The sequence below is a fragment of the Strongylocentrotus purpuratus genome, unplaced genomic scaffold (assembly GCF_000002235.5).
Source record: "Strongylocentrotus purpuratus isolate Spur 01 unplaced genomic scaffold, Spur_5.0 spur5_scaffold_6, whole genome shotgun sequence".
Taxonomy (NCBI): Eukaryota; Metazoa; Echinodermata; class Echinoidea; order Camarodonta; family Strongylocentrotidae; genus Strongylocentrotus; species Strongylocentrotus purpuratus.
Genome location: NW_022145612.1, coordinates 3731816 through 3753816, shown reverse-complemented (window position 1 = coordinate 3753816; position 22001 = coordinate 3731816). Strand labels below are relative to the sequence as shown.

Below are 22001 nucleotides of genomic sequence, written 5' to 3'. Positions count from 1 at the left end.
GGTTTAAATTCAATTATTAAGAGATAATGTTCTTTTATGTTGCTATATATGATCTCAAATGTTCTGAAATGCACATACTATGATAAGTTATGGGTACAGCCTCACTAGACATAATATTTGCACATGGAATTAACAAATGTGTAATCTGATAAACAGTTTGGTCAATGTTTCATAGTAGAATCGACAAGGAGCAGCTTGCATGGGTTCTAGATTCGCTCTTCTTCTTAATGCGCCGTACGTGATTGCGACTGAGTGCTCTAATCGGCAGGTAGTTTGAAAAAAATGTCCTGCAAAGTTTTACTACATAGTAGATAAAGCGGTCATTAAATTGCATAGTCGTGACTTTCGTGAATTCCATTTGCAAATTTAGGTCTCTTGACGAAACTGTCTTCGGTTGTATTTATAATTTAAAGGTATTATGTCCCATTTGCAGCCAACATCAAATTCTAAAGAACTTTGCAGGAATTATGAATATGTCACGCATGTCCTATCTTTGAAATGTAAACGTTAGCGGTGTCCTAATATTTAAATTATGCAAGGAAACCTATTACTTTCTAGGCTGCACCGTCAGACGCTACTGAGTGATGGAGTGACTTTTTTTCTTTGGTAATAACATACACAAAATGAGCTATTAAGGGTATAATTATGAGCATTTGTCTTCATCAATAACCTACATTTCTTGTAATGGCCAAAATGAAACTGTTTGAATCATTGCGCAGCACAAAACGTACGACCATTCGGTACAAGGATCTGAAAATCAGACTATTACTAAAAGGATTGCAATCACTAAAGTAGATTCGACAACTAATGGTCGTTATTTTCCCACTTAGAGACATTTTCAATATATGTAATTCTGAAAACGCTGCCATGTACAGCCATTTCAAATGGACATTTAGTATTTTAATTTAAGTGTTTGATGACGATATGGCCAAAATGAGAGTGGAAAAATCAGAGAAGCAAGTTTAAAACGATTTGTGACGAAAATCGCATCAAAGATAATAAAACTGTTATTTTGGAATTTGATATTAATACATTGTGGAATAAAATTCTCATTTTTTTCGATAAACAAACATTACAAGAAATTATGGTTGGATAAAATATAATTTGTGGTTCAGACACAACGGAACTTAGAAGCGATATTCGAAATAAATGATATTCCAGTTTACAACAAATGGGAAGTCGTGCTTAAGAATAATTGAATGACTAGTTTCCCTCTTTCAAATTCACAACATATGAGGTGACCTCTCGGAAGAACAGAGCCATTCAATTACTGGCTATGAATAGAGCAATCCAGCCGTATTCTTTTTAAATAATTATTAATTTTGTTAATGTCCATACAAAATGGGTCTGTATATTATTTGTTTATATTAGGAAAATAATACCAAACCAAACCTGTGGTATATATCATCACAAGTTCTAATGCATGATATTTCCAAATGCTTTGTGAATATTCCTTAACAAATTGTGACCAAGATATAATTTCCCATGTATCATGATTCATTGATTATATGGGGAGGTATAGCTTATAAGGGAATTAAGGCGATAACTGAATTCTGTTACATTTATATGGATACCAACTGAAAAAATACATCATTAAATTGTTGAAGAAGAAAAAAGAGCAAAATTCCTAATTTTGATCGGAAACATTTTAAAGTTTGTGTTTAATCCTTTGTTTTTAAAGGATTGTTATCATCCCCTCACTATCTTCGGATTTTCAGAATATTGAATACGATTTCCAAGATGCCTCGAGCTTATTGTTGAAATGTTTCTAACGGCCATTGTTATGCCCCAGTTTAATTTTGAACGGATTTTTTAGAATCTTAAATCAAATCCCTTAAGACTTTACATAGAAGACAGGTGCAATTGGGTGTACTTGTATTTCGTGATACAAACCGATGCAACGGTGAACTAAAGGCATTTCGTAGATGTATATTTGATGCAACCCGACTAAAGATCTTTGTCTGTTGCATGCGAAGAGTCATTTTCATTGCGTTATTACACGTCCCAATCAAGCATGTAAAGGCAATTAGCACATGCGCCAGTAACTTATCCTATTCTTGGCGCTGTCCATTTGCAATCATAATTATTCAAGTGGTATCAGCCGCACAAGTCACCAAAATATGGCGTGTGAAAGATCGCACCAGTATCTGATGTAGTCCTACGTCATGCAAATAGGGACTTTTAGATTTGCGTGGACTGATACGTGTGACGTCCATTCAAGGCAGTGCATTAAAAGGACGTCGATCGTAGCAATCCCCATTGTCTTTGTGCGAATCTAAAAGTCCCTAATGACGCATCGCGTGCAACGGGCAAGCTGTGCGAATGATATAATACAAAATGGTGACTGCGAACATTGCTTTGAATTCTGGCACATACCTACATAGCGTAAGTATTGACGCAATCCAAATGACGCCTCGTGTGCGTGTGTGTGTGTGTGTGTGTGTGCCTCTCTCTCTCTCTGTATGTGTGTGTGTGAGAGAGAGAGCGTGTGTGTGGTGTGTGTGTGTGTGTGTGTGTGTGTGTGTGTGTGTTTGTGTGAGTAAGGGGAGGTTAGCGTGTGGTATAAAGGGCTGAACAAAATGGAGCGTTACATACACGGTGCTTTTTGTCTGACCGAATTGGTTTACCAAGTGGCATACCAAGGGTCCAGCCATTGAGGGACCGGCTCCTAGTCTTGAAAGGTCGATGAAATGAGTGAAAAAAGGGCCATCAAGTATACTGTTGGGTTTTGGAATTATCAAAATGAAACGAGTTTCAGTCATGTTGCTTGAACCACATGCACTCCATACAATAATGGGTGTGTGGGACTAAAACCAACATACTCCCACGCGCACACACAAGAGGCATGGACGTTCGGTATAACCCTTTCATCTGCATGTATTTCATATTTAGAATATGAGGGTATCTCATTATCTTCTACCAGAACTAAGCCACTTTGATAAACCGAAACTTGACATAGTTTATAGTATAAAAAGAGTAACGACATGAAATCTAAGGAAAATATGAAAGAAACTCAGACAAATATGAAATAAAATACAAATGACTGTAGACAAACGAGTATGATGATTCATATATAGAGTAAAGGAGAGACATAGACTTGAAAGGGGTAGGTGTCAATACCTTGAAGAACGAGTGAAATGCTGTCGCATTTTGTGGAGGCATACTCGGAAGGAGCCAAAAATTGGCAGAAATCTAGCTGAGTCACGGAATACATTCCATCTTACATGGAGATAGGTGTGACAGTCATTTCTGAGAAAGTCATGCACATTATTCTCTCTCTTTCTTTATCTCTGTCTCTCACCCCCCCCCCCTCTCTCTCTCTCTCTCTCTCTCTTGGATAGCATTTACTGTTTCCAAAAGTTACATCATGCACCGGAACCTAAAACATCATCCTTTCACCTGTACGCGTCATTTCTTGTTTGGATAACATTTTATAAGACAATGCCGACTGCACCGAAACTTCGCTTTTATTACACAGTCATCTTTTTTAAGTGATTGATGCTGCTACACCATGTACACTTAGTGGCACATTCATTAATATTCATTGAACTACCTTATACTGATTGTAAATCTTTGCATCCGTTGTATATTTGTCATCTTTGATGTATTATGTAATCGGTATACTAATGGCAGGGTTATGGGAATGCTTTTACTGATTTATCTTTCATTACTCATTAAGTAAAGTATAGAATCATATTGTCTGATACGTGTATGTTTATTGTTCTTCCATCATGCCTATTTTTACTGTATGAAGTAAACGAATATTCACTGCCACGCGCACAAATTGTAGCTACTTCCGACGGTAATTGGAGGCGTCGTCCAATCATTCTTTTTTCAGCTACAATAAGAAGCCAAGTGGTCACTTCAGCTAGGACGATTGATTGCATTTCTAATGATGATATATTAGATATTGCTTTCCAGCCAATTTTACGTCTGTATTGTTTATTTTCTAGTCGTCATCTGCAGGGCCATGATAGAACAATTTTATTCCCGACAGGAAACGTTGCCATAGAAATGGAATGTCATTCTAAACGTTGAGATACGATAATTCTATCTCATCCTCGTTGCTTGCATCCACGCCAGGGAATACAGCGATTAACTTGCAATTCGAAATATGGAATTCAATAGATTATTGACGTTATCGGACAAATAGATATATTCTCATCTTGATTGAAAGAGGAAGAAACGAGAGGAGCCCCCCCCCCCCCCCCAACACGGTTCCCCATGATTGCCTGATTCACTACAGTGATACAAAACAATGCTACCAACCTTTTAATAATCTCGATATTAATTAACCTCAGAATACCGATGAAAATATTTTTAGACAATACCATATTAGTTTTTGCTCCTAGTTTGCCTTGAATCTCGAGCTGTTCCGCCTACGCTTCCTATACTTAAAAGGACTACTCAATCAACTTAATTAATCGTAATCTATTATGTTACTTTGTTTTATTGATCATTTGAATTGTAGTTATGAAGAAGGATTTGGCTTTTATCAATTAGAGCTAATGAAGCTAAATTCCACGCAGCAAACATACTCATGTTCTATTGCTTTGTATATTTTCGCTATGCATCTGCCCCCTCATTAGAAACATTGATAGTGCCTTCCCTTAGTGCTCTGACTATCGACCAACTTATAAGATAAGAAAGTGATATGTTAATGTGTATATCTATCGTACAGTGAAAAAGTGGCAAAAACTGAAATGTGTATATACATTTATATTAAAAGGTCAACTACCAGGAAATATGTTAGTTGGAGGAGGAATTGTTTTTTTAATAAGTGATTTTGGTTGATTGATAGCAACAACAAAAAGCAATTGTATAAAAGGAATCAAATATGGAGGCGAAGAGGTTAATTCAATTGTATTTAATGTTCCAAGATTTTGGTGTACCGTTGTGGCTAAAAAAAATTCTGACAAGCAAATCTATGCAAGAAGAGAAATGGGTAATCAGGTTTTTAGTGTGTCGTTCTCCTTCTTTCTTCTCCGATTTGTTCTTTTTGTGGGGGAAAGTGGCGCGTGCTCCCTGTGCCCCTCGATCCGCCAGTGAATTAAGTTACTCCAGAATTGAGGAATCGACAACGACATTTCAGCCGAGAATAGACTCGAGAATAGATAATGTTTAGTTGCGATTAGTTTGGTCCCCCCCCCCCCCCCCATCGACGCCATGTCTAACTAGCAGATGGATTAGGTACCTACTTTTAACAGACCAAAGCTTCAAGAAGTAATATTCCATCATTTCAAAGAGAAAAATATGGTTTTAAGCGTCCATAATGGTGGGACGCCCTCTTCTGCTTTAGAACCCTGTATCCTTCCGTCTTGTAATAATATTAAAGAAAGAAAGAAAGAAAGATTACGTATAATTTAAAATAAATTTTAGTATGTGCAATATGTTTTGGTTAAAGGAAGCAAAATGTCCCTGATATATGTAAAAAAAAAAAAAAAGGGTGATTTCAGCCGTTACAAAATTAATGTCAGTTATTCTTGTTATTTTTCTACAAAACTGTGACGCATTCTCTTCCGTGATCATGTGGGTGTTTTAACATCTGAAGTAAAACAAGTTTGTATACACAGTATGGCGTTCGATCACGTCCATTGTGAACTATATGTGGTTCTCTTAGCCCCGGAGTGTATGCGACCTTATAATCCAGAGGCGTTATCTAAGATAGCCACAGATCATTACGAGTCCATCGAAGCATCTGAGTGTCAGGCCTGAGAGATGGATGCCCCTATTTGGTAATATTTGCTAATGATATGCTTGATCTTATTACTTCAAACGGTTGGCCAAAAGATGAAATAAAGCATGAGCTATGGAACTTGCACTTCATTTTTATGGCGCAGGTATTACAAAAAAGCTTTCTGCTAAAATTTACCGTTCCTATCATCACAATGTAGGGTTTATTATCAGGCTTCTATCCATCTGGTAGAATATTTAGGTGTTTTAGACCCCTATAACTTCAGTACCCAAGTGTAATGCCTGCATCTGATCGTTCTGAATATGCAATTCACCGTAATGTTCACCAATTTCGTTTACTGATGTGCGAGGCGTTTGAAATTTGCCATTAAGCTGATTTATTGAGGCATTGCTATTGTGTTATGAATTCAATCACAATGAATTTACTTTCAGAGAAAGTAAAGCCATTAACAACACCCCAGCTTCTCACTTATTAATGTGGAGAAAGTGTTATGAAATAAAACAAGCAAACAGAGAAAATAATCAATACAGCAATTATGTAGACTGATCTTACGTTTTTATTCACAGATCAAATTCGTGACAATCAGGAATCAAGCGATTCAATTTGTGGACGAAAGGCAGATGGACATGTTGATCTTTGATTTAAAAAACTAATCCTACAACACAGCATTTTCATATCTTTAAAGATATTTTTAAGAACACCTTTTTTCTTTTTTTTTTTATTAAATAGCATTCTTTAAACCATGTTAACCTGTCGATCATACAACCTATATAACCTGCCGTCACCCGGCTGGCAGAAGGGCGTTGGCGCGCGAGCGACTCGAAAACTACATTTCGAATTATTCGCATTTAAAGATTTGTTATATATTTAAACTAATTTCCGTCCCGAAAATGATTTAAAAACTTTAAAAAACTAATAGAAATGTTATAACAGAACACGGCCACAAATTGTGTTCGGAAATAAGTCAGTTTCATAAAAGTTGGAGGCGATTTAGTGCCAACGCCCTTCTGCCAGCCAGGCGACGGAATATAAACGTGTTAGTTTACATGCACTAGTGGAAAACTATTCAAAACAGAAAGCTATTTGATGTTAAGCAAGCTTTTACTTCATCTAATCTTTAGATTGCTTATCCTTTCCATTGTATGTATTACTTAAGTGAAAGGTCCTATATTATGATAATAGTAAATGAAGAAATCGACTACAGGTCGTATTTTGCTACACAATGCTACATCAATAATCATATTATAGCTATAACGCATATTCAGAACTTGTGTGAGATGTTGCTGCATTGTTTATAAATATACATCACTGTAAGTCCTAAATACCTCTTTATGATCTTCCCTCAGTTTTATATACCACAATTTTTACCAATATTACATCTCAACGATTACGAATGCAGTTATAATTTCATATTATCTTACCCGTCTTATCTATCTAATCATGTTAAACACCTCTTTTTTTATTACAGCCAATATTACCAAGTATTAAGTTGCACCAAAGAAGCTGGATGATCTCTGTAATTGAAGTATTAGAATGTAGTTTGTTTGAATGAATAATTTCCATTAATTACGCAATTGGAAGAACATTTTATTTATTCAAAACTTAAAAAAAGCGTATCTAAATCTGCATGACAAAAATTATCAACGGGATCAGCTTGTTGCAGCTGTTTATTGACAAACTTATATTTCATGTCATAAAAGAATAATTTTTGATTGTCATTATGAATATCACAAATTGCAACCATTCAATTACATGCGTAAATAATTATACAAGGTACACTAAAATGTTAAATTATCTCTTTTCTTCCAACTTTGCTCATTTTAAATTCTCGGTTATTGTACAAAAAGAAATAAAATTCAGTCTTTCAAGAAATATTTTTCGATGTCTTCATCTTCTACGTCCATCTCCATGATACTAGGATCATGACTGGGGCATGTAGTCTAGTGAGTCATCTTGAAAGACGCGAAGAATCTATAAAACGGGGGAAAATAAACAGTTTTAAAAGCAGTTTTAAAAATATGGCAAATGAAATAAAATTGATTTGGATTGAGCTTGTTGGCAGCTGTTTATTGACTGCAAGAATCGTAGTTGAAATATTGCAGCAATATCGACCTTTCGTAACATTTTGTAAATCAAGTCATTAAAATGTGAGTGAAGATCAAAGATAATAACAATGGCATTTAAACAAAGAAAACTAATTTTATCGAAAGCATGGGAAAGGGTGATATGTCCGCTACGGGAGTAAGGGTATAGGTTATAATCTGTTTTAAAAGAAAATTAAGGGTATTTAAAATTGTCTGCCTATTAAAGTCTGCTAAGAGATAAAATAATAAAATTGCGGTCAAGAAAGGAATCTGATATTAAATTATCCTGCTGAACTAAAACTGAGCTAAATTTGAAAATTAATATATAAAGGAATTGCAAAATAATAACCCAAGAATATACGGAACAAATAATCAAATAAATGAATAGATGAATAATCAAATCGATAAATTACTCACCGAGTTGATAAACTCTTGTTTATCAATTGATGTCAAGATGGGTTTATTTTGTTGCTGAATGCGAATAGAATCCAAGATGTCTCGGAGAGAGGTTGAAGGTTTGTTTCTTCTACATGGACAGAGAGAGAAAAGATCTGAAATTTTACTCTGAATTTTTTTGATAGGATTATCTATAAAATGTTCAAAGGAGATTTGAAAGCAAGTCGAACCCATATGTTACATTCTCGAAAAGAGGGCATGATTGAAGACGAGACGAAACGTCTGAGAGGGGTATTTAATCGGGCTCGATAGGTTAGGCTTTGTCAGATTAAAATCGAACCAAGGACAAGATCGTAAATTAACAAAGGGGAATATGGCAAACATAGCACTCTCAATTCATAATTCCTGACTCAATTCAAATATATGTTGGATACATTCGTCATGTTTAGAGTATTGCGCACCCGTTTTTAATGGAGGTCTTACTTTAGAGCACATACATAACTTAGAAAGAATCCAGAAAAGAGTATATGAAATCATTTTAGGTGAAAGTTATATGAAAACGCCTTGAAACGATCCCAACTTGAACGATTACAATACAAATAAGGCGAGAAAAATGTTGTATTGTTTTTGACGTATCTCTAATTGAAAACCCACAATGCAATGGTTGGATTCCTGAACCAAAAAAATGTTGGCATGCAATTACGAAATAAACAAAAGTATAGTCAATATAAATGCAAGACCTCTCGTTTTAAACAAAGTGTAATACCATATCTATTGATCTTCTTAATAATTGTTGATTGTTCTAAGTCTTTCCTTACAAACCCACTAGTTTTTTAATTTGTATATTTGAACAGTTGCCTTTTTAATCAGACCAGTATTTTTTCTTTCATGGTTTCATTGTACGATTATGTGAATATGTTTCTTGAATGGATATTCTTTTCTATTTATATGTATCCTCGATAGTTGTAAACATATACATTTCAGGTTTAAGCTGCAGCATATGCATCATTGTATTCTATGTTTTTCGAAATAAACCTTGAATTGAATTGAATTTAACTTCCAGGGTAAGGCAGCAGTTATAATTATAGCATTGGAAGGATCAGTTAACCTGAAATATTGACACAAATTTATGATGTATTTCTTGAACGACAACAAATAAAAACTTGGTGGATCAAAAGACAAGGAGGTAATCTCTAGGGTATTATGAAATATCGGAATAGAAAGTGAGAATTTGCAGCTCCCGAGATGAAATGAATAAAAAAAAAAAGTATTTCGGACCGATAAGGGTCATACAGTTCATTTTCACTTTAAAGGGATAGTTCAGTTCTTTTTTTTTAGACCGCTAATGCCTTTAAAGTGCATTTTTATTGCTCTTATTCATTTTAATGACATTTCTAGTGCTCTGTTATGACCTAAAATTGCTATGCAGGTAATGTTAGACCCCAAAATAGCTGAAAGTTAGCCAATACAATCATACTAATTCAATTCCATATTTAAAAACAATATGGTGACCGTTGATTAATTAATAAAATAATTTTGACAATACACGGGCTGGCTGGTTGTGCTTATTAGAACCAACACGAAAAAGCCAACAAAAAGCCAACATCGTCATTGGCTGGAATAAAACGTTTTTTTCAACGGCTGGTTTAAATTACCAAAATTTGTGGGGCACCACAAATATAATAAATTCTTATATTTATGGATATTTCAGCCGTCTCTGAACCAATTTTGATAAAACAAGGATGATTTTGTCATTTATATTGTATGTTCTTTTAATTTTGACACATATTTTTTCATTATCTCACAAGTTGTTATGTGTAGCGCCCTCTGCAATAAAACTGAATTTTCGCTTAAAGTGGCCAGTTTTTTGTTACTGAGAAGTTATTTTTCGTCATAAAAAGACTGACCTTCTATTTTCTGTAAATCAATCTGCATTTAAGAATACTTCTCTTTTTAAAAAAATACCCCATATTTTTGGTAAATATCTGTCCAAAAATTATGTGTGATTTACATGACAATTGAATCAAGTCACCAATAAGTCAAGAGAATTTTGTATGCGCTGCTTCAATCGAAAACATCATGACGAGTTTCTCTGAAGGGAAGACTCTATGCATACCATTAAGATTTCATCCACACCTTCATGATAAGGCCTAGGTCGTATTTAAGAAACAAAAAGATCAACAAGATTCCTACCTGCGAGTCAATCTATAAATATTAATCCAAAACAAGAACGCAATGCATAAATTTGTCTCTCTTTTTATCAACTGCAAACCACCGTCAGGTGATGAAAGTATATTATAAAAATAGTCTCAAGTTCAGCGAACGGCACCCCGAGTGTAGAGGTATCACATTTTAACCAGAAGAATTTTGACCAAATTTGACGAGATGAATGAGGGAACTTACTAGTGGACTTGATAATCAAGCGTATGTTCCAGTCGTCCGAATTCATGTTCTCATCAATGAGTTATTTAAAGTTTCGTCCATTCAAATACGTTTGGGAGATTATCATCTTTGTTTAACACAAATATTCAGAGTAGCTTTTGTTTGATAGCAAATAAGGAAAAGGCATGAGAATTTAAGTTTGAAAAATCAAAGAATTATGAAAAATAATAGAACAGGTGCGTCTACACGACAATTATTGGTAAAATACCACGAAAAGAAATATTCAGAGTTGCTTTCGTTTATATTTATAAAGCGCAACTCATCCATCTCTAGAGATGCTAAAGGCGCATACAAATAATTTAAATTAATATTCAACATACTTAAGATCAAAGAATATTAAATGTTAAGTTGCATTAGATCACACAACTTCATGGTGGCAAGGTACATACGATGTGCCACAGTGTGATTGTTCGTTTTGCATACATTGTAAAAAAGAACATTGAAATTTAACAATATGCATTGAGCATCAGGTGAGTTTTAAGCCCAGTTTTGAAAGTAGAAAGAGTGTTGACCGTCTGAATAGAGAAAGGTAACTTATTACAAAGAAGGAGCTGCTGATGCAAATGCTCTATCCCCCAATTTCTTTTGGTGCGTATTTCTTTAAGCCTAATATTATGTGTTGAACGTATATCAGAACGACCTGCGGAGTGGGGTGATAGAAGGGATTGAATATATTCTGGAGCTAGATCATTTAGTGCACGATAGGTTAAGAGTAGAATTGTATAGATCACACGCTGTTGAACAGGGAGCCAGTGCAGAGATTGCAAGATAGGAGTGATATGTGATGATCTTCTTGAGTTACCTAATATCAATCAAGAATCGTAAAACTATAGTCTTTTTTTTCTTTTGAAAAGCATTTCCCTAATCTTTAACACCTAACACAATCTAACCATTTTCTTGTGTTTTTCAAATTGTCGTCCTTTGAAGCGTAGACGTACCTGTTCTTTTATTTTTCAGGATTCTTTGATTTTTCAAACTTAAACCCTTCTCTCTTTTCCTTGTTTGCTATCAAAATCTTAAAGAAGACATTGGGGTAAACATATTTTTTTTTTCGATACCGTACGGTAAATACGGCAGATTCCGCAAGAAATTGTATAATTGTATGAACTTTCGTCATGACATTTAAGATATATAAGTTTTTATGTGTATGGTGGTGTGATCCAGATTTCGAAACAAATCAACAAGATGTCCAAAATCTGTCACCATCAATGGAAAGAAGAACTTAAAATTACGCTCTAAAGAAATTTGATACTTGGTAACTGATTCTGAAAGCGAGGATTAAAGATATGGAAAATATAGAGGTTCTTTATCCGTTCTTTAAAAGAAGAGAGAAATTTTCCACAAGGGTCTGGAAATCGTTATATCGAGAGAAGATGTCATCAAATATGTCATGTTTGCATGGCTACATTATTATCTTACCTTTAACAAATCGCAATTTTGGGTTAATAACTCTTGCGCGTGAGGTTTGGAAAAGTTGTTTCAATTAAATTTTCCGATTGGTAGTATGTTGCGATCCGACGTTGAATGTTGAAATCGTGATATCTCCAGAATTCTCAGACAGTCATACTTTTTTATTTGCCCCCATTTGTAATCTAAAGTTTTGGACACCATATCCATAGGTATATGCAGGATTTTGTGATGAGGGGGTTGAAACCAGGCGCACCGGAACCGTCCCATTTTTTAGTTTTTTGTTTTGTTGGGAGGGGGCGGGGCAAACACTCTGGGGGCCCCATCTCGAATGGATTTTCCACAATTTAGCTATGAAATGTAGCTACGCTTATTATCAATTTGTCTTTTCATGATGTATTTTTTGATGCATGTGTATTTCCACTGAGAATAAGGTTTCGAAGTTTTGAAAAATAAGACTGTAAATTCCTCTTTTTTATAGTATTGGATTTGGAATTTCGCTTTGTTTTTTTAACATTTTTTGTATTGCTTCAATACAAAAATGATACATATTTAAAACATAGGAAATGATATATGACAACAATTTCAACGTACAGTATATTTGACAAACAATTGCCAAACAATATTATAACGATTCATTTGAAATCAGGTCCGGAAAAAAACCCGAGTCATACATACAAAAAAAAGGTTTAACCAAATATATAATCATGAAGTTATTAAGGTGTAGAACGAAATTAATCCCCATACCCCCAACCCCTACATTATACAAGGACACTTCTCACTGATTCCCGGTTACACTGGAGAGTGGAGAGACGGGGAAAGAGAGAAGAAATAGAAGAGAGAAACTGCAGCTGCTGTTTTTATTCATAATGTTTTTGTTTCAGCATGGTTTTTGCATATTTACAGTCATTATTTGAGACATAACATAACCAATACAATTGAGTATAATTATAGTATAATTAAAGTATAATAATACTTGTTTAATTCATTTGTTCTATTAATTATTATATATTGAAATACTGTATGGTTTATATATGTCATGTTGATTTGTGGATTTTGAGTTGAAAAATAAATCAAATCAAAATCAAGTTTATTATTACAAAAAATGCTTTTGTTAAATTGAAAAATGTTATCAAGTAGACACAACGGATTTTCACAGTCTACTTCAAAATAAAAATACACATAACAATATAAAACGTAAATTATGCTAGCATCCACAGTAAGATATTTTGTTTTGTGAGAGGGGTGGTAAAAAAAAACGTTCAATTTGTTTTCATTTGAGAGAAGCATCGATCTTCTTATCTAACCCGCTTCAGGCGCATATTATGGTAGACATGGTTTTGTATAATTACAAGAAACATTTGTCTATTAAAATGCGAGGCCATGTTGCGACCGCACGGGAAAAATAGTAGTTTTTAAGTTTTAACTGTATAGCCATACTGGAAAAGTTGTTAAATACAATAATGACGATAATTGTGTTGTTGTCTTGCAAGCCGAACGGAGGTTAAACGAGTTAGCTTTCTCCCCCTTTATATAGAAAGCTCTACCCGCACACTCATGGCCTTGGCGTAGAACGTTTCTACGTTACTTCTGTTAGTATGAGAGGGAGCTTACAAGCGATTGAGTGAGAGATACAAAATACATATTGGAACGAAGAAACTCTGTATATTAAAGCACTAGAAATGAGGGTAGTACTGCAAGTTGATTAATGTCATCAATCATGTATTCCTGCGAAGGGACGGGGAAAATCTTGATCACTTCGTATAGCATAACACGAACACCTGACTTCAACCCCCCCCCCACGCTTTTGAGGATCTTTCATTGAAATTTCTCTCACGATGGCCCCATTCAGGGGATCAAATTTGATTACAGCAAACAAAAAATCCAATCATTGCATATTGCATTTTTAAAAAATCTTTACAGAACTACGAAAAGCTTATTATTATACTGCAAAATAGTGCCTTGTAAAGGAGAACAAACAGTATAGCCACCTCCTTGAAAGAGAGAATCATCTGTGTCCTCGATTTTTCTGGAAAAAAGGTTCATCTTCATGAATATGCGAGCGAGCAAGCGTAGCGGTCAAAGGAGAAAACCCGATTTTTAAATGTTGACACACCTCTCAAGGTCAAGATATTAACTAAGACATAAAACCATGTTTCTTGACTAAAATCGACCGATTGGCTATTTCCGTTTGGAAATTATATATCACAATAACATATTCTGAGATTTTCATGGTCGCAGCGACAATTGTATGGCCGTAAGCGCTATTTGAAATTGTTATATTTAATTTTACTCGAAAGCAGGAGTGTTTTAGGGGCTAAATTTTCTAGTGATTATAATACATCCACAGGGGCATCTAAATATATCAAACTTGTAAAGAATCACTATCCAGCCAATTTTCAAAATTTCCCAAAACTTTGTATTACCTTTAAGCATGAATCGACTTTGGGGGATCAAAAATCTTTCTGCCCTTGTCCTTTGATAATGGAAGCATCTGCCCCCTTGAAAAATGTTGATTTTAGAATGATGAAGGTTTTCATTTTAGAACACTTCTTATTATACATCGCTGTAATCCAAAACAATTACTTGATATTTTCCTCTCTTTTTCCTTACGAGGGGGATCGGTCTGGCGTTTCAACCACCCTCTAGTGGAGTGGTTTCGGCGGTTTAACCCCCCCCCCCTCCCCCTTGGGCGGCCAAGTGAGAAAAAAAAAAAGAAAGAAAGAAGAAAAAAAGTAAAACAGTAAAACGGCGGGATTTTTTGAGAATCCTGGATCCGCCACTGGGTCCCCCCCCCCCCCCTTGGCAAAAACTTAGATCTTCCCCTGCCTTGCATAATATTTCTTCCACTTTTCACACTAGTTTTGCCTCAAAATTAGGTGATATCAAATGTAAAACTCATTGTAATTTTGCTCGAATATTTGATAATCCAACCTACAATACATTTGACGCTCAGATTCCTATACATTAGCTTAAAATTGACGTAATTTACTCGCCATTTGCTAATTACATGAAACGAAGACTGAAAAATATGTTGCTTCTTTTTAATATCAGGCCCTATGTCCAAATGATGAGTTTTTATACCAGTGCAATATCTTATTAGTTATAAAGAGTACCATGTTTATTTTGAATTTGTATTTTGTATAATCTGGTATAGCATACCGTGTTTTAATTGATCTGTGTACAAACATTGAGAAGGAAATCTCAACATCAAAAATCTTCTAACTCACTCCATGCATTTTTTTTCCTCTTATCCTCAAGCGAGGTTTTTTCTCCATAACTTCAATTCATATTTACATTAATTACTCAATGATTGAGTAAAACATAACATAGTTTAAAAAATTAAGTATATTCAAACATTAAAGTACATCTCACTCCATCCATGATATTGTTTTGTGCTTACACCCCGCCCGCGTCATATATACCAAAAGACGTTAAAAGACGGGAGTTGCTGCTGCCTTGTTTGGCGTTCAACAATAAGCGATAGAGCAACGTCGATCTGGCGCTGCTCAGTGGCTGCCGGGCTCACGATCAATTGGGCAAAAAGAATTTCCATTTTCGGTTTAACTTAATAAAATTTGGAGTGGACTTTAAAAGATTATTATTATTATTATTATTATTATTATTATTATTATTATTATTATTATATTTGATACGCCACTTTCAGAACATGTTTACCCATTCATCGTCTCTTACCGTACTTTGATTTGTAAAAAAAAAAATCGTTTTATATATGAAAATATAATTTAATGAGAACATATTCAGCTTTTAAAAGAAACTCTTTGAGTCTAAATAGGCACAATTTCTTCCTTTAAATGTTGCCTATCTTTGTTGAAACAATGTGACTTTAAGCTAAGCTTTCTGATATATTTTTAAATCATAGAACTTTACAAGAAGCTTGAGTTTCATTACTTGGGAAATTTCAGGATTCTAATAAATTTGTTGAGGTTCAAAAAGGTATCATGATATTTCGATATCTTCTATGATTTTTAAATGAAATGATGCAGGAATCTATAGTAATACTCACTTCATTAAAGATTCCATGCTCTGCAAACAATGATAACATCCGGGTCTTGATTGAAAACTGACGTCATTCCGACACTGACCACAACCTGTAGCATACAATAGTATCGTAATTTAAACATTATTAAATGTAATTATGTATCTTGGAAAATTTGGATTCTTGAAAATAGTCGAGTACATGTCTATTTTCATCAGTTACAGTACCACTGAGTCTATAAGCGAATCGAGAATTGAGTACATGTATATACCATACGGAAAGTTCTTATTACCTTTTTGTTAATTGACTATAAGGGACACCGCCTTGTACCATCTGGAAAAGGCGCTATTTAAATCCATTCAAAGACATTATCATGATTATTGTCATATTCTTTTTGTACAAAATTTGTTTCACGACATTTAGCTTCATAAATTGATTTGTAAAGATATTACATACACAATTAAAAAAAATTAAAAAAGAGGCTATCCAAACAGCATTTTGCAGTGAAATGGTTCAGGATTTATTATGGAACGGTAAACTTTCCTTTGCTGCTTAGTGACAACTATATTGATAGAAAACGACCTTTTATAGCGTTTTTAACAAATGATTAAAAAAATGTTGATGTTTAAAAATGAATACTTCCATATGGTTATACGACGAACCTTTTAAAGTACCTTTGCTACACGAGCCCACGAGAGTCCTCCTTAAAGAAATATAAACTCCCTTGCCGCATCTGGATTTCAGCCCACACGGCTTCAAATGATATAGATCGAGCTGATTTTATTTTCGGTCGGATGCCCAAGACTACACTATAAATGTAAATTTTTCATATCTGATTTTAGTCACTCTGATCTTTGAGCTCACATACGCATGACACATTTTTACAAATTATTTAATGCAGTCAATCACATTTGTTTCATTCAGTTGAATCAGCTAGGTTGGATTATATATTTCAGGGTGTTACAGAATCTACCACTGCCCCCAACCCCCTTGTTGAACACCACCATCACCACCATCACAATCATTACCACCATCACCATCATTACTTCCATCACCACCATTACCACCATCACCACATTTAACATTTACATTTACCCTACACTCAAAGGATCGTTGATTAAGAATTAAAAAAATTAACACCCTCTCTCTTCTGATTATCCTAGAGCCGACTCTACAACTTTATCTGACAGGGTAAGAACTTTGTATTTTCTTTTAATGAAAATAGGCTACTGTTTTGTTTTAATGTTTCCATTTCCTGAATAGAAATGTTTTTCTTTCTTTAAACATTATACTTAATTTTTTTTTAAGCGAACACTCTGCTGCATATGTTCGAATGCTATCTACTTCCAATAAGTTTTTTTAAATTTATGTATTTATACCCATGCCCGCTTTGCACGTTGTTCACTCGGTAAACCAATGAGGCAAAAGCCCTGCAATAACAAATCCTTGTACAAATATGATAACGAATAAAAAGTCCTTTTCATAGCTTTGATGCTTTTTATATAATTCAAAGTTTGACTCACAAATCGTCAATGACGAATCGTGTTTGTTTTTTTTAGATACAAAATACTCTTGTTTTTTAATTAAAATTTACCATGCTGTCATCAATTGGTGAACTTCGTTTTAATAATCCATTTTCTGGGAATCAAAGATTCAATTTTCATCTTTTAACGAAACATTTTGTCTCATTTAACGAAAATCAGCTTTAACGTCTGAATGGATATCACTATAAACAAGTGATATAAACAATAAAACGTCTAATTTCGGAACTAAAAAAAAAAAAGATGATACATGTGAAGGCAAATGACATATCGTGCACCTTTAAATGATATTTCAAAATATAAAAAATGAGAAAATGAAAGTTAACCTTATGCATACTTACTCATTCCACTAGCGATTCTCAAAACAAACACAAGAAGAAAAAACATCGTCACGATTTCTGCAAAAAATTTGGCCATCTCTCTATAGATGAAACGATCTGGCAAGAGCTGTGTTTCTGATCGAAATGGCCTTGTATTGTCTCTTGAGTTGCTTAAAAGAAAAGGAAACAGCTGTTTCTGAAGAAGTAAAACTCAGTTCTGGTCCGCTCTTTTCTGCTCAGAAATCGCTGAAGATTATCGATAAGTATTTCCCTAAGAGCGTATTGATTTATTTCAGGACAACATGCTGCTGTTCATTGTTAGGTAAAGCTTACGAGCATAAATAGGATTTCTTTTTATAACGTATTCGCAGCGGAAAGAAAATTAAGATGCTCTTGGAGATATTTCGAAATGCGACTGATCAGGATGAAATTTGAAAACGATCTGGTGTTCAAACTTTAGAAAGCCGTTTACTTTGGTATGGTCTAGATATTTCTACGGAGTATTTTCTAAGTAACTAAATGAAAGTGAAAAATATTTGTTAACTACTGCACAGAAAAGTTATTAATCATACTAAATGATTCAGGGTGAAGAGTGATGAAATCTTCTCGCTGACGCCAAAAACGTAACGCATTACTGATCATTTTACTTCAATTATCCATCAAGACTTGCATTTATTATGAGTTTTGAAGTTGGATACAACCAATATTAAGATTAATTTCCTTCGTTTTCTCTACTGGAGAAAGCTGACGTAGGACACGACGTTTGTAACATTGAGTTTTTATGATTGAGTCAATTTATTTTAGAACAGTTTATAGTAATCTTGTCCTCAAGTTTTAATTACTTGGTCCTTGTTCTTATTATTTAACTCTTTTAATATACTTATTCTCGGTTTAGTGTGAGTCAAATCTATATCTTAATAACTTGCAGATAATATATTTGAGCTGTTATCTATCAAATTAAAACCCTGTTATAATTTCTCATAGTTTAATTTTTTCATCTCTGACGATTATTTACTTACATTCAAGACAATTTAAATATTTTCTTTTTCTTTTGTCGCTTGTTTTATGCTGTCCACAGGGTGTTTAGAATTTGTAATTAAAAGATTAAGAAAGAACTGTTGGGTCCAGTTGTTTGTTTTCTAAATCAATTTTGTCTTTATTAATGTTCCAAGAGTATACAAAAGACATGCTGAATCAAAATGACTGAAACAACTTCGAAAAGTAAATTATATTTTAATTCCATCGTATTTTCATGTATACCATTCTTTTATCTTTTCCAATATTGTGTAAACAAATGAAGATTTTTTTTTAAAGACAAATAGGTGAAAAGTACTATAATGTTTGTATAGCTATATAATCTCCGATCTCCTTATTTATTTGACTTTCTATTTACTTTTCAGGTATTGACATTTAGAAAAAATGGAAATAATCAGAATTACACTTTGTAAGAGTTACTACCATACAGTTACAACATTATTGTTATGATTCAGTGAAGGCATTTTTAAGGACAACCACGATGGGCCATTCCCCATTTCAGTCCCTGGTCTACACACTTCTAACTCGATTGTCAATTTGATTTCTTTTTAGTTCAAAACTCTATTTTGGTCAAACCCAGATTTAAAATGAATCATATTCTTCATACCAAAGGCGGGTGTAATATTTAAGTATCTTACTCGCGCTTATAATGAAAATTAAAATTATGATTCAGTATCTTTTGTCCGTTCTGAAATTGGTTTACACTGGAATAGATTTTTTAAATGAATTGACAAAGAGAAATAATTGTAGGCAATTTTACAATGCATTATAATAACTTTTATGTGGGAAAGATGCATGAAAATCTGTTTTTATAAGAAGAAGATGTGTTAAAGACAGATGTTAGATAGTGGAAGAAGTCTAATTCCGAATGAATCATAATACCATTTCATCTTAGCTGGTAGAAGCTTTGATGATTATGCGAGAAACCAGAAACTCTATTTTGAGAACCCAGATTTAAAGAATAAAAACGATCGATCTATCCTTCAAAACAAGTGCAATATATGTGTATCTTATTCGTCCTCGCACTTTCATAATACGAATGGATCATAATATCATCTTTGCACTTTACATTCTTCAATGGTAGTGTCAGTGACAGCATTGATCGTGATTAAAATAAACACATAAACATGGCAGGTGCCAAGACGAAACAGGAATTACTGTGTGTCTGTATGCGTGGGGGAATGTGTGCGTGTGTGTGTGTGTGTGGGAGAATGCGTATGCATGGGCGTGCGGGCATGGCACTAGAAGGTTTGGGCTAGGAAGATATATAGATTTCATGTGGAGTTATACATTGGGAGCAGGACCGACGTATCATCTTCGTTGAACTCGACACCTGACTTGCATTTAGATGAAGTTAACACACTTTGGTTTGTAGATGAGGTGCATGATCTAGCAATATCCTCTAAATATTCAATTATTATTCACGCATTCTTACATTAGGCTAATACGAGCAGAGATATGGCCAGGGAAGGTAAGAGACATTAGATACCAAAAGATGACACCAAGATAAATAGAACAGAAAAATAAGACATTAGTGGCTAGTTGATATAATTCTGTGGGTGTTTAAAAAAATCTGTAGTTCAGTTTAAAAAAAAACCAATTATTTAACGTCTGATAAAAGCCGGGATTAATCTTTAAAGATGCCTAATCTGCAAATCAATTTTTCTGTTGCGAGGCGGTCGAGTGGACAAATCTATTGCGTGAAACACGATCAAATCGTGTCAAATATTCAGAAGGGTTACAATACATCTTTCTCTTGCCATCATTCTCAAAATCAATTTACTTCCTGAAAAGGTCAGTTGGTCAGACATAGGCCATGGGTAAAAAGGGGAAAATGAAAACAAGAGGTGGCGGGAACGGAGTGTTTAGTGTGTGTGTCATTTCCGAGGAGGGGGAGGGGAGGTGTGTGAGCTTCGTGAAGGAAAAAACCGAAACATTAGATGCTGATCGCTGTTTGGTCGCTCCGCAAATTTAAGGCAATGCTTACGTCATACTGAGAAAAGTCGACCAGAATGAACGTCACAGTCAGTGCTCTTCGGAGGTGCATGCAGGGTTGGGGTCGTTTTCCCCATCCCTCCCGCCCATTTGGTCTGCCGATCCACCAGTCATTACCATTTCGCTCTGTCTCTTTCGTCTCCCCATGTCCACTCTCTCTCTCTATCTCTCTCTCTCTCTCCTCTCCTCTTCTCTTTTTGTTTCTCTTCAAACGTCTATCTTTCTTCCTGTTTCTCTAAGTTATTTCTTCCTATCTCACTTATTGATATCTAAGATGCGTTGTTTATGAAATGGTGAATGTTTTGTTTTTGCAATTACATGTCAATATCGAGACCAAAGTTATAAAGTATTCCAAATCCCGCTTGTGTTGTCTTGTTCTAAAAAAAAAAGTTGACTAGTTGTGTACGTCGCCACATCATCTTTCTCTTCGTCCTCCTCTCCTCCTCCTTCTCCTCTTCATCTTACTCCTCCTCTTCTTCTTCTTCCTCCTCCTCCTCCTACCACTACAACCATCGCCACCACCACCAATCCCTACTACCACTATAACTACTACCACTTCCATCACCATCAAAATCAACACCATTGCACGACGACTCCTGTAGCTACTATTGTGTTTCCCCTTTTTATATTTTCTGTTTTTCCTTTCTGTCCTTGTCATCTCTTTTTCATTATTTCCTTTTATTCGCCCCCACTTCTGAGATCACTTCGGTTTAATTGCGCCTCTGTTCTGCACCCTTTTCCGAACTCCGCTATGCGTGACTTTTCTATCGAGTGGCTTGTCTTTCTGGTTGGCATGGTAATCAGTCAGCAAGCATGTCATCCCCCCTCTTTTCGTGAATATTTTATGAAGATCCCGTCCGTGATTAGTACTAAAAGCCCCGCCGGGCTCAAACGTCGTGATGGAGATTGCCCCTGTATCAGAATCCTCTTTTTTAAGCAGTCTATTGGCATCATTACTTTATTGAATTTAACGGAATAATTTTGATGTAGAAAGAGAGAACGGGTTACAACAAAAGAGATAGAGACAAAGTATCAGATAGACAGAGAATGACGGAGAGAGAGAGAGAGAGAGAGAGAGAGAGAGAG

At 34.8% G+C, this 22001-nt stretch overlaps 1 long non-coding RNA gene across 1 annotated transcript; it reads right to left on the bottom strand.

The window, feature by feature from the left end:
* Window positions 1-6233: 6233 nt before the first annotated feature.
* LOC105445948 lies at window positions 6234-18313 on the bottom strand. Its single transcript, XR_973564.2, has 4 exons — window positions 17907-18313; window positions 16052-16136; window positions 8197-8305; window positions 6234-7666 (listed from the first exon to the last, which is right to left on the bottom strand). It is a non-coding gene; the product is annotated as an uncharacterized LOC105445948 (long non-coding RNA).
* Between the last annotated feature and the right edge of the window lie 3688 nt (window positions 18314-22001).